The sequence below is a fragment of the Ranitomeya variabilis genome, chromosome 5, assembly GCF_051348905.1.
Source record: "Ranitomeya variabilis isolate aRanVar5 chromosome 5, aRanVar5.hap1, whole genome shotgun sequence".
Classification (NCBI taxonomy): Eukaryota; Metazoa; Chordata; class Amphibia; order Anura; family Dendrobatidae; genus Ranitomeya; species Ranitomeya variabilis.
This window is the reverse complement of record NC_135236.1, coordinates 82,900,751-82,913,111: the sequence shown is the minus strand read 5'-3', so window position 1 is coordinate 82,913,111 and position 12,361 is coordinate 82,900,751. Positions and strand designations below refer to the sequence as shown.

At 45.1% G+C, this 12,361-nt stretch overlaps 1 long non-coding RNA gene across 2 annotated transcripts in view; it reads right to left on the bottom strand.

Annotated features, from left to right (window-relative positions):
- Nucleotides 1–648: 648 nt before the first annotated feature.
- Nucleotides 649–12,361, bottom strand: part of LOC143774926 (uncharacterized) — an 87,177-nt gene continuing 75,464 nt past the window's right edge. For both annotated transcript variants that reach the window (XR_013215570.1, XR_013215569.1), the window contains exons 2-4: nucleotides 4,665–4,847; nucleotides 2,484–2,566; nucleotides 649–1,790 (exon numbers count right to left, since the gene is read on the bottom strand). This is a non-coding gene — a long non-coding RNA (uncharacterized LOC143774926). The remainder of the gene's footprint in view (nucleotides 1,791–2,483; nucleotides 2,567–4,664; nucleotides 4,848–12,361) is intronic.

Genomic DNA, 12,361 nt, shown 5'->3' with positions numbered 1-12,361 from the left:
CCTCTGAGGACTGGAGTATTTGTGATGTTGAGGAGGAGGACAGCCCACTTGAACGAGCACTTGATATCCGTTCAAGCACCTGCAGTTTTTGTGCCTCATCTGGAATTTGTAGCGATGCTTGTAGCGATGGTCGTAAGAAAGGGATCATATCAGATTGTCCACGAAAAGAAGTAGACATCTTACTTTGGCTGGAAGATGGTCTTTCTTCTGCAGATGTTACTGTTGCTCTACCACCTACCCCACGGACACAACCTTTTTTTCCCTTTCCAACACGCCTATTCCCCTTTCCACCAGCAGCAGGCCTTTTGCCACTCATTTTGGTGCTTTACTAATTGACAACTCTGTATCTGTAGTTGTTGGCACAAAAAACGATGGATGGAAACCGACCAGAGCTGAGTGGCCAAACTGTGCTCCTAGGCCCAAAACGATTTACTGGGTTAGATGCAGTAAAATTTTAGATACACAGGCGGTGTAGCTTCACAGGTGGGCTACTCCGCTGACGTGCAGACACTGCTCCTAGGCCCAAAATGATTTACTGGGTTAGATGCAGTACAAATTTAGATACACAGGTGGTGTAGTTAGCTACACAGGCGAGCTACTCCGCTGACGTGCAGACACTGCTCCTGCTCCTAGGCCCAAAACGATTTACTGGGTTAGATGCAGTAAAAATTTAGATACACAGGCGGTGTAGTTAGCTTCACAGGCGGGCTACTCTGCTGACGTGCAGACACTGCTCCTAGGAGAAAAACTATTTACTGGGTTAGATGCAGTACAAATTTAGATACACAGGCGGTGTAGTTAGCTTCACAGGCGGGCTACTCTGGTGGCGTACAGACACTGCTACTAAGCCCAAAACGATTTACTGGGTTAGATGCAGTAAAAAATTAGATGCACAGGCGGTGTAGTTAGTGTGGAGGCCACACACATTACTGAGCATCATTTCCTTGTCTTGAGGCATTTCCACTGAAGTTGGATCAGCCTGTAACTTCATTTTCCACTTTGATTTTGAGCATCATTCCAACTCCAGACCTCCGTGGGATATTAGTTGTGATTTACATTGATAATTTTTAGGTTTTATTGTTCTCAACACATTCCACTATGTAATAAATAAAGATTTACAACGGAAATATTTCATTCAGTGATATCTAGAATGAGGGATTTTAGTGTTCCCTTTATTTTTTTGAGCAGTGTATAAACCAGCTAACCCATGCTCTGGACATGTTGGAGCAAGGAATCCAAAAGGACCAATTGCAGTAAGAATATATAGAAAAAAATCCAGCTTCTTAAAATTTGCAGAAATTATTGGAAAAATGTATAAAAAAATCAGTGCATGATATTCACAGAGACAGTGCACCAACAGTGCAGCAACGCGTTACCAACGCACACAGCTTTCTTTGTCAAAGCTGCAGACAGAATGTCTACAAGGTATTTAAACTATCCAAACACCAATGAGCACATGTCAAACAGTCTCACGATCACCACTAAATTCGGACAAAATGAAATGGCAGAATTTAAATTTAAAAAAAAAAAAATAAACACCAAAAAGCCAAAAAAAAACAACCCAAAACTCCCACAGATATAGAGACAACAATCCTACAAATAGAAACTGTCTCAGTAATGAAACAAGTTATTTGCGAATGTTTAATCCATTAGGGTCGCAGGTGTTGTGGCTGAACATCCAATATGTTTCATGGTCACGGAGCCGCCTCCTGATGTCTTTGCCTCTCAGAGTGGAACAAATGTTTTCTATTGCGAACACTTGAAATGAAGAAGTGTCACGATTATGATGCCTAGATGCATGAGAAATCGCACGATTAGTGTCAGAAGTATCATAGATATCAGAGCTGCTTTTCTTTAGTGCAGCCCACATAAATCTTATCACTCAAAGAGCATTTAGTAATGTATATCACATTGTCACTATTAAAATTAATGCAATGCTTGATGTCATAACATTGTGAATGGTCCACATTTAGATCATTTTTTGTGACAACAGCATAGCGACATATCCTGCAACGATTAATGCCACATTTGTAAAAATCCTTACAATTGAGCCAAGTGTGACGATGTATAGCGGATTTTGACACATTACATGACATAATATTCCCCAGTGTGTTTGCTTTTTTCGCCACAACTGAGCAACCTAAAGTCAGGATCTTAGATAGAATCGCGTCCTCATGCGATAAAGGTAAATATTTTAATACAATATTTTTGATTTCTTTGAATTGAGGACCAAATTGAAGAGACAAAACCGGGTTAATGTCCCGGGGGTTGTCATTTCTCGGTCCACATGTAATTAAATCTGAACCCTGTGCAATATTACTGGCCAAGTTAAGGGTCTATGATGGGTAACCCCTCTTTTTTTAGTTTTGTGTCACATTTGTGTAGTCCATTCCCCAGTTTGTCTACGTCACTAAAATTGCACATAATACGGGTGAACTCACAACCGGAACTGCTTTAATAGTGTGCCTAGGATGGCCACTCACCGCAGGCTGGATTGTGTTGCCTGATAAAGGCTTGGAGTACGTGGGTGTCACAATATTACCTTTTATGCCCTGTAGTTTCAGATCTTAAAAAGAGATGCAAAACTGGTGAAATACAAATGTGAAAACCAAACCTTATGGAATAACATTAATAAATGCAACATAATTTGGTATGGCATATATATTGCCCCTACAAATGAAGAGGAGGTCATCAATATACCTGCCATACCAAAAAACATGTGACGAAAAGGAATTGGAAGAAGCATACAACCATTTTAACTCCCACAATGACATGACCAAGTTAGCGACCGAGGGTGAATATTTAGCTCCCATAAAGACCCATTTGCAAATGAGAAAATAATTCTGCTCATATACAAAAAAAACTATAAGTCATCAAGAAATGTGTTAGATGCAGAATATACATACGGTAATCAAATGAGATGTATAATCGCTAAATTGAAATAAGTGGAATCTTAAAGCTTCAAAGGGGATTTTGTATGGAACGCATGTATATAATGAAGCCACTGGCGGTGGCTTATCTCTTAGAGAGGAAAAGGATCATCAGTCCATGTTGGATCTCCATCTTCCCCAATATCATCTGTATTGGGAGAATCAGTGCCCCCCATAAATATTAGACTGTCAGAGAGTCTGTCAATATTGGTAGGTTCAGCCAATTTTAGTCTAATGTGTATGAAGGCCTTTAAGATACTCACTGATCAGCAGAACAAAGGGGTCACAAGACTTAAACGGGTGGTGCAAAACACAAGTTAATGTACATTACAAATCCCTATCGATTTAGTGCCATCATCTAATCTTTCTCTTTGAGGATGCTTCATTTGAAAATCCCACCGCATGCTGGGATACTGAAAAGAAATGCCATCAGAGGGCAATCCTCACTTATGCAGCCACTTCTCCCTCCCTCGAACTAAGCATAATCGGTGACCTCCATATCAGGGGCTGGGCTAGTCCCTGCTCTACTGAGCATGCGTTAGTTGTCAATTCCGAAGCACGCTCAGTAGATTTTTGTCACTTTGCGATGCACACAATGTCAGTGCGCTCCCTCAACAGCTCTTATCAGAAGTAACGAGCCAGCAACAGAGCGCACTGTAAGATGAACACCCAGCTTGCAGAGACAAGCGGCGCCCCTGTAAGTGACGTCAATTGCAGGCGTGGTGCTGGTGGTCTCTGCCTATGCACTGCCCGATGGCTGGAAGCGAGTAGCTGCAGGGAGAATAAAACTTCATTTTCTCCCTGCAACCGCACTTCCAGTTACACTTCCAAACATGAATAAAACGCTATTTACTCGCAGATTACCGCTATGTCTGCACGTAAATGGCATTTTTATAGCTGACAGATTCCCATTAATTGTACTGAAATGTATAGTCGTCAACACTTTTTAAAGGTGTATCCAGTACTATATTATTTTTTTATTATGGGCCTAAGAGCTACCTGACAGTTCTGCCTGGCGCCGATCTCAGCCAGCACAAAACAGTAACAAATTGCTCCTGCTGGCGATTCTGCAGCTTCCGTTGATGTCATGTCAATGATCCATTGTCTAAATAACGGAAGCCTGCTGTCAATCAGCATAACATCAGTAGTCATGCCGCCTTGACAGAGCAGAGCGGAAGAAGAAAAGCTCCTCTGTTGACGTGGAGCAGCTGAATCGCTGGCAGGAGAGGTCAGTGACCGATCTGAGCCAGCACCAGATAGAACAGACAGGTAGTTGCTAACTAGTTAGTAACTACCTGTCTGTTAGTTTTTTGGCTCATAGTAAAAAATAATTTAGTCCTGGACAACACTTTTTATACTGTGATTCTACAGGGTATTAATTTTATACAACAGGAGTCAATGGGTGACATATGCTAATGCATGCTAAATGTGAGGACATTTTCATGAAATATGCACTACATGGTGCGATCAGATCCTTTACATAAGAACCTACCATGACTGGTACTAGGAACTCTGCAAGCGGTGTATTTGGAAGGTTAGTAAGCCTAATTGATAGATAATAAAAAGTTATACACAGATCTGATGTGATTCATATTGCCTTGGAGTGCAAAAAATAATATTTCCATTCACTGACAGCAAGCAGGAACTGGTGATGAATTAGTGCACAAAGTATATTAGAAAGTTAAACTATGTATCTATTAAGGTTATATTAAGAAACTGAAGAAACAACTTTACCTGGTGCCGTCCTCTCCATTACCACTGCGCCGTTCTTCTCATTCTCAGTGTCCAAAATGGTGACAGCAGTGTGATGGACAGCACTGTGGAAATCTCATCCTTCCCTCCACTGCTACTGGTTGGACCAGTGCCGATGACAATGGCCCCGCTCCATTCTACAGTGACAATCTGACGGCTCTCCCACTGTAAAGGCCCCGTCTCACATAGCGATTTACCAACGATCACGACCAGCGATACGACCTGGCCGTGATCGTTGGTAAGTCGTTGTGTGGTCGCTGGGGAGCTGTCACACAGACCGCTCTCTCCAGCGACCAACGATCAGGGGAACGACTTCGGCATCGTTGAAACTGTCTTCAACGATGCCGAAGTCCCCCTGCAGCACCCGGGTAACCAGGGTAAACATCGGGTTACTAAGTGCAGGGCCGCGCTTAGTAACCCGATGTTTACCCTGGTTACCAAAAAAAACAAACACTACATACTCACCATCTGATGTCCGTCAGGTCCCTTGCCGTCCGCTTCCTGCTCTGACTGAGTGCCGCCGTACAGTGAGAGCACAGCACAGCAATGACGTCACCGCTGTGCTCTCACTTCTCACTGTACGGCCGGATCTCAGTCAGAGCAGGAAGCGGACGGCAAGGGACCTGACGGACATCAGATGGTGAGTATGTACTGTTTGTTTTTTTTGGTAACCAGGGTAAACATCGGGTTACTAAGCGCGGCTGTCATGTTCTCAATGGCAAGAGAACATAGCATCAGCATATATAGGAACTAGCTCTTGGAAGATGGAAACTGAGCTGACCATGAACTAAACCTAACGCACAACTAGCAGTGGCCGGGTAGCATGCCTACGTTGATTCTAGATGCCCAGCACCAGCCGGAGGACTAAATAATGCTAGCAGAGGAAAATATTAGTCCTAGCTCACCTCTAGAGAAATACCCCGAAAGGAGACAGAGGCCCCCCACATGTATTGGCGGTGAATTAAGATGAAATTACAAACGTAGTATGAAAATAGGTTTAGCAAATTTGAGGTCCACTTACTACATAGCAGAAGACAGAAAGGACACTTTCATGGTCAGCTGAAAACCCTATCAAAACACCATCCAGGAATCACTTTAAAACTCTGACATTAACTCATAACACCAGAGTGGCAATTCCTGTTCACAAGAGCTTTCCAGACACAGTAACGAAACTTCAGCTGTGAACTGGAACAAAAATGCAAAAACAAACATGGACAAGAGTCCAACTTATCTAGTAGTTGTCTAGGAGCAGGAACAAGCACAGAGAGGCTTCTGATAACATTGTTGACCGGCAAGCAACTAACAGAGCAGCAAGGTTATATAGCGACTCCCACATCTTGATGGGAACAGGTGAACAGAGAAGATGACAACACCAGTTCAATTCCACCAGTAGCCACCGGGGGAGCCCAGAATCCAAATTCACAACAGTACCCCCCCCCTCAAGGAGGGGGCACCGAACCCTCACCAGAACCACCAGGGCGATCAGGATGGGCCCTATGAAAGGCACGAACCAGATCAGAGGCATGAACATCAGATGCATTCACCCAAGAATTATCCTCCTGGCCGTATCCCTTCCACTTGACCAGATACTGGAGTCTCCGTCTGGAAACACGAGAGTCCAAGATTTTCTCCACAACGTACTCCAACTCACCCTCAACCAACACCGGAGCAGGAGGCTCAACGGAAGGCACAACCGGTACCTCATACCTGCGCAATAATGACCGATGAAAAACGTTATGAATAGAAAAGGATGCAGGGAGGTCCAAACGGAAGGAAACAGGGTTAAGAATCTCCAATATCTTATACGGGCCGATGAACCGAGGCTTAAACTTAGGAGAAGAGACCCTCATAGGGACAAAACGAGAAGACAACCACACCAAATCCCCAACACAAAGCCGAGGACCAACACGACGGTGGCGGTTGGCAAAAAGCTGAGTCTTCTCCTGGGACAACCTCAAATTGTCCACCACCTGTCCCCAGATCTGATGCAATCTCTCCACCACAGCATCCACTCCAGGACAATCCGAAGTTTCCACCTGACCAGAGGAAAATCGAGGATGAAACCCCGAATTACAGAAAAACGGGGACACCAAAGTGGCAGAGCTGGCCCGATTATTGAGAGCGAACTCCGCCAATGGCAAAAAAGCAACCCAATCATCCTGGTCAGCAGACACAAAACACCTCAGATATGTCTCCAGGGTCTGATTAGTCCGCTCGGTCTGGCCATTCGTCTGAGGATGGAAAGCGGACGAAAAAGACAAATCTATGCCCATCCTAGCACAGAATGCCCGCCAAAATCTAGACACGAATTGGGTCCCTCTGTCAGAAATGATATTCTCAGGAATACCATGCAAACGAACAACATTTTGAAAAAACAGAGGAACCAACTCGGAAGAAGAAGGCAACTTGGGCAGAGGAACCAAATGGACCATCTTAGAGAAACGGTCACACACCACCCAGATGACAGACATCTTCTGAGAAACAGGCAGATCTGAAATAAAATCCATCGAGATGTGCGTCCAAGGCCTCTTAGGAATAGGCAAGGGCAACAATAATCCACTAGCCCGAGAGCAACAAGGCTTGGCCCGAGCACAAACGTCACAAGACTGCACAAAGCCTCGCACATCTCGTGACAGGGAAGGCCACCAGAAGGACCTTGCCACCAAATCCCTGGTTCCAAAAATGCCAGGATGACCTGCCAACGCAGAAGAATGAACCTCAGAGATGACTCTACTGGTCCAATCATCAGGAACAAACAGTTTATCAGGTGGGCAACGATCCGGTCTATCCGCCTGAAACTCCTGCAAGGCCCGCCGCAGGTCTGGAGAAACGGCTGACAATACCACTCCATCCTTAAGGATACCTGTGGGCTCAGAGTTACCAGGCGAGTCAGGCTCAAAACTCCTAGAAAGGGCATCCGCCTTAACATTCTTAGAACCCGGTAGGTATGACACCACAAAATTAAACCGAGAGAAAAATAATGACCAGCGCGCCTGTCTAGGATTCAGGCGCCTGGCGGTCTCAAGATAAATCAAGTTTTTGTGGTCAGTCAATACCACCACCTGATGTCTGGCCCCCTCAAGCCAATGGCGCCACTCCTCAAAAGCCCACTTCATGGCCAAAAGCTCCCGATTCCCAACATCATAATTCCGCTCAGCGGGCGAAAATTTACGGGAAAAGAAGGCACAAGGCCTCATCACGGAGCAGTCAGAACTTTTCTGCGACAACACTGCCCCAGCTCCGATCTCAGAAGCGTCGACCTCAACCTGAAAAGGTAGAGCAACATCAGGCTGACGCAACACAGGGGCAGAGGAAAAACGGCGCTTAAGCTCCCGAAAGGCCTCCACAGCGTCAGGGGACCAATCAGCAACATCAGCACCCTTCTTAGTCAAATCGGTCAATGGTTTAGCAATATCCGAAAAACCAGCAATAAATCGACGATAAAAGTTAGCAAAGCCCAAAAATTTCTGAAGACTCTTAAGAGAAGAGGGCTGCGTCCAATCACAAATAGCTTGAACCTTGACAGGATCCATTTCAATGGAAGAGGGGGAAAAAATATATCCCAAAAAGGAAATCCTCTGTACCCCAAAAACACACTTAGAACCCTTCACACACAAAGAATTAGACCGCAAAACCTGGAAAACCCTCCTGACTTGCTGGACATGAGAGTCCCAGTCATCCGAAAAAAACAGAATATCATCCAGATACACAATCATAAATTTATCCAAATAATCGCGAAAAATATCATGCATAAAGGACTGGAAAACTGACGGAGCATTTGAAAGACCAAAAGGCATCACTAAATACTCAAAGTGGCCCTCGGGCGTATTAAATGCGGTTTTCCACTCATCCCCCTGCCTGATACGCACCAAATTATACGCCCCACGAAGGTCAATCTTAGAGAACCACTTGGCCCCCTTTATGCGAGCAAACAAATCAGTCAGCAACGGCAATGGGTATTGATATTTTACAGTGATTTTATTCAAAAGCCGATAATCGATACATGGTCTCAAAGAGCCGTCTTTTTTTGACACAAAGAAAAAACCGGCTCCTAAGGGAGATGACGATGGACGAATATGTCCCTTTTCCAAGGACTCCTTTATATATTCTCGCATAGCAGCATGTTCAGGCACAGACAGATTAAATAAACGACCCTTTGGGTATTTACTACCCGGGATTAAATCTATGGCACAATCGCACTCTCGGTGCGGAGGTAATGAACCAAGCTTGGATTCTTCAAAGACGTCACGATAGTCAGACAGGAACTCAGGAATTTCAGAGGGAATAGATGATGAAATGGAAACCACAGGTACATCCCCATGAGCCCCCTTACATCCCCAGCTCAACACAGACATAGCTTTCCAGTCGAGGACTGGGTTGTGAGATTGCAGCCAAGGCAATCCTAGCACCAAATCATCATGTAGATTATGCAGCACCAGAAAGCGAATAATCTCCTGGTGATCCGGATTAATACGCATAGTTACTTGGGTCCAGTATTGTGGTTTATTATTAGCCAATGGGGTGGAGTCAATCCCCTTCAGAGGAATAAGAGTCTCCAAAGGCTCTAAATCATACCCACAGCGTTTAGCAAAGGACCAATCCATAAGACTCAAAGCGGCGCCAGAGTCGACATAGGCGTCCGTAGTAATAGATGACAAAGAGCAAATCAGGGTCACAGATAGAATAAACTTAGACGGTAAGGTGCAAATGGAAACAGATTTATCAAGCTTTTTAGTGCGCTTAGAGCATGCTGATATAACATGAGTAGAATCACCACAATAGAAACACAACCCATTTTTCCGTCTAAAATTCTGCCGCTCGCTTCGGGACAGAATTCTATCACACTGCATACTCTCTGGCGACTTCTCAGTGGACACCGCCAGATGGTGCACTGGTTTGCGCTCCCGCAAACGCCTATCGATCTGAATAGCCATTGTCATGGACTCATTCAGACCCGCAGGCACAGGGAACCCCACCATAACATCCTTAATGGCATCAGAGAGACCCTCTCTGAAAGTCGCCGCCAGGGCGCACTCATTCCACTGAGTAAGCACAGACCATTTACGGAATCTTTGACAGTAAATTTCCGCTTCATCTTGCCCCTGAGATAGGGACATCAAAGTTTTTTCTGCCTGAAGCTCCAAATGAGGTTCGTCATAAAGCAACCCCAAGGCCAGAAAAAACGCATCCACATTGAGCAACGCAGGATCCCCTGGTGTCAATGAAAAAGCCCAGTCTTGAGGGTCGCCCCGGAGCAAGGAAATCACAATCCTGACCTGCTGTGCAGGGTCTCCGGCAGAGCGAAATTTCAGGGACAAAAATAATTTGCAATTATTTCGAAAATTCTGAAACCCAGATCTATTCCCCGAGAAAAATTCCGGCAAAGGAATTCTCGGCTCAGATACAGGTGCATGACAAACAAAGTCTTGCAAATTTTGTACCTTCGTGGCGAGATTATTCAAACCTGCAGTCACACTCTGAAGATCCATTACAAACAGGTGGACACAGAGCCATTCAAAGATTAGAAGGAGAAAAAAAAAAAAAAAAAAAAAAAATTCTCAGCAGACTTCTTATTTCTCTCCTTTCTTAGCCAAGGATTTTAACCCTTTAGTGGTCCGGTCAAACTGTCATGTTCTCAATGGCAAGAGAACATAGCATCAGCATATATAGGAACTAGCTCTTGGAAGATGGAAACTGAGCTGACCATGAACTAAACCTAACGCACAACTAGCAGTGGCCGGGTAGCATGCCTACGTTGATTCTAGATGCCCAGCACCAGCCGGAGGACTAAATAATGCTAGCAGAGGAAAATATTAGTCCTAGCTCACCTCTAGAGAAATACCCCGAAAGGAGACAGAGGCCCCCCACATGTATTGGCGGTGAATTAAGATGAAATTACAAACGTAGTATGAAAATAGGTTTAGCAAATTTGAGGTCCACTTACTACATAGCAGAAGACAGAAAGGACACTTTCATGGTCAGCTGAAAACCCTATCAAAACACCATCCAGGAATCACTTTAAAACTCTGGCATTAACTCATAACACCAGAGTGGCAATTCCTGTTCACAAGAGCTTTCCAGACACAGTAACGAAACTTCAGCTGTGAACTGGAACAAAAATGCAAAAACAAACATGGACAAGAGTCCAACTTATCTAGTAGTTGTCTAGGAGCAGGAACAAGCACAGAGAGGCTTCTGATAACATTGTTGACCGGCAAGCAACTAACAGAGCAGCAAGGTTATATAGCGACTCCCACATCTTGATGGGAACAGGTGAACAGAGAAGATGACAACACCAGTTCAATTCCACCAGTAGCCACCGGGGGAGCCCAGAATCCAAATTCACAACACGCGGCCCTGCGCTTAGTAACCCGATGTTTACCCTGGTTACCAGTGGAGACATCGCTGGATCGGTGTCACACACACCGATTCAGCGATGTCAGCGGGACCTCAACAACCAAAAAACGGTCCAGGCCATTCCGACACGACCAGCGATCTCGCAGCAGGGGCCTGATCGCTGGTACGTGTCACACATAGCGAGATCGCTACTGAGGTCGCTGTTGCGTCACAAAACTTGTGACTCAGCAGCGATCTCGCTAGCGATCTCGTTATGTGAGATGGGGCCTTAAAGAGGACAACCTTTAAATACCTAGTCAATAATAATGATGTCATTTCTATAGCTCCACCATAATCTGCAGCACTTTACAATTAAGCGGGGACATGTACAGACAATAAAGACATGGTGGATGGGGGTGTCATTGGGTCATTTTGGCGAGCAGTTGTGAGGGGGTTCTTGATGTGTTTTGTCTGGCGGATTTTGGGCCTCTTCAGGGTGCCCCCGAACTTGCATGATCCGGACATCGACCAGGATCTAAGTACATGTACAAAGTGCTATTGGGTGCACGAAACATGTGGAGGCAGATGAATAGGAGGGACAAGATTCTAAGGAAAATTTAGAAAAAGGGAACACAGAAGTGTGAGGTTCAGATTATGGAAGATATTAGTTTTAGGTCATCAGCGGAATGGAGGGCACAGGTACGGTGGTAGACTCAGACGAGGGAGGAGATGTAGGGTGGTGCAGAACTGTGGAGAGCTTTGTGGGTGAGAGTGGTAAGTTTATGTTGTACTCTATAGCGGATGGGTAACCAGTGCAATGACTGACACATGATGGAGGCATCGGTGTAGTGGCTGGGCAGAAATATGACCCTGGCTGCTGCATTCAGGATTGGAGAGCAAAAAGTTTAGTAAGGCCGGGTGCACATGATCCGGAAGTAGCAGCACTTTGGATGCAGACTTGTCCAATATTGATCCAAGTGATCAAACTCGCCAATGCAAGTCAGTCTATGAGTCTGTGAAAAAAAATCAGTCAGCACTTGGATGCCATTTATGTGCTGTCTGTTCTTCACTGACCCCTATCAGTTTTTTTTCTCATCTGAGAAACAGGATTCTCTGAAGGCATGGCTCACATGATTCTCTGGAGGCATGGCTCACAAGATTCTCTGGGGGCATAGCCCATATGAATTTTTGGAGGCGTGGCTCACATGATTCTCTGTGGGCGTATCTCACATGATTCTCTGGAGTCATGGCTCACATGATTCTCGGGGGCGGGGCTCACATGATTCTCTGGGGTGGGGCTCACATGATTCTCTGTGGGCGTATCTCACATGATTCTCTGGGGT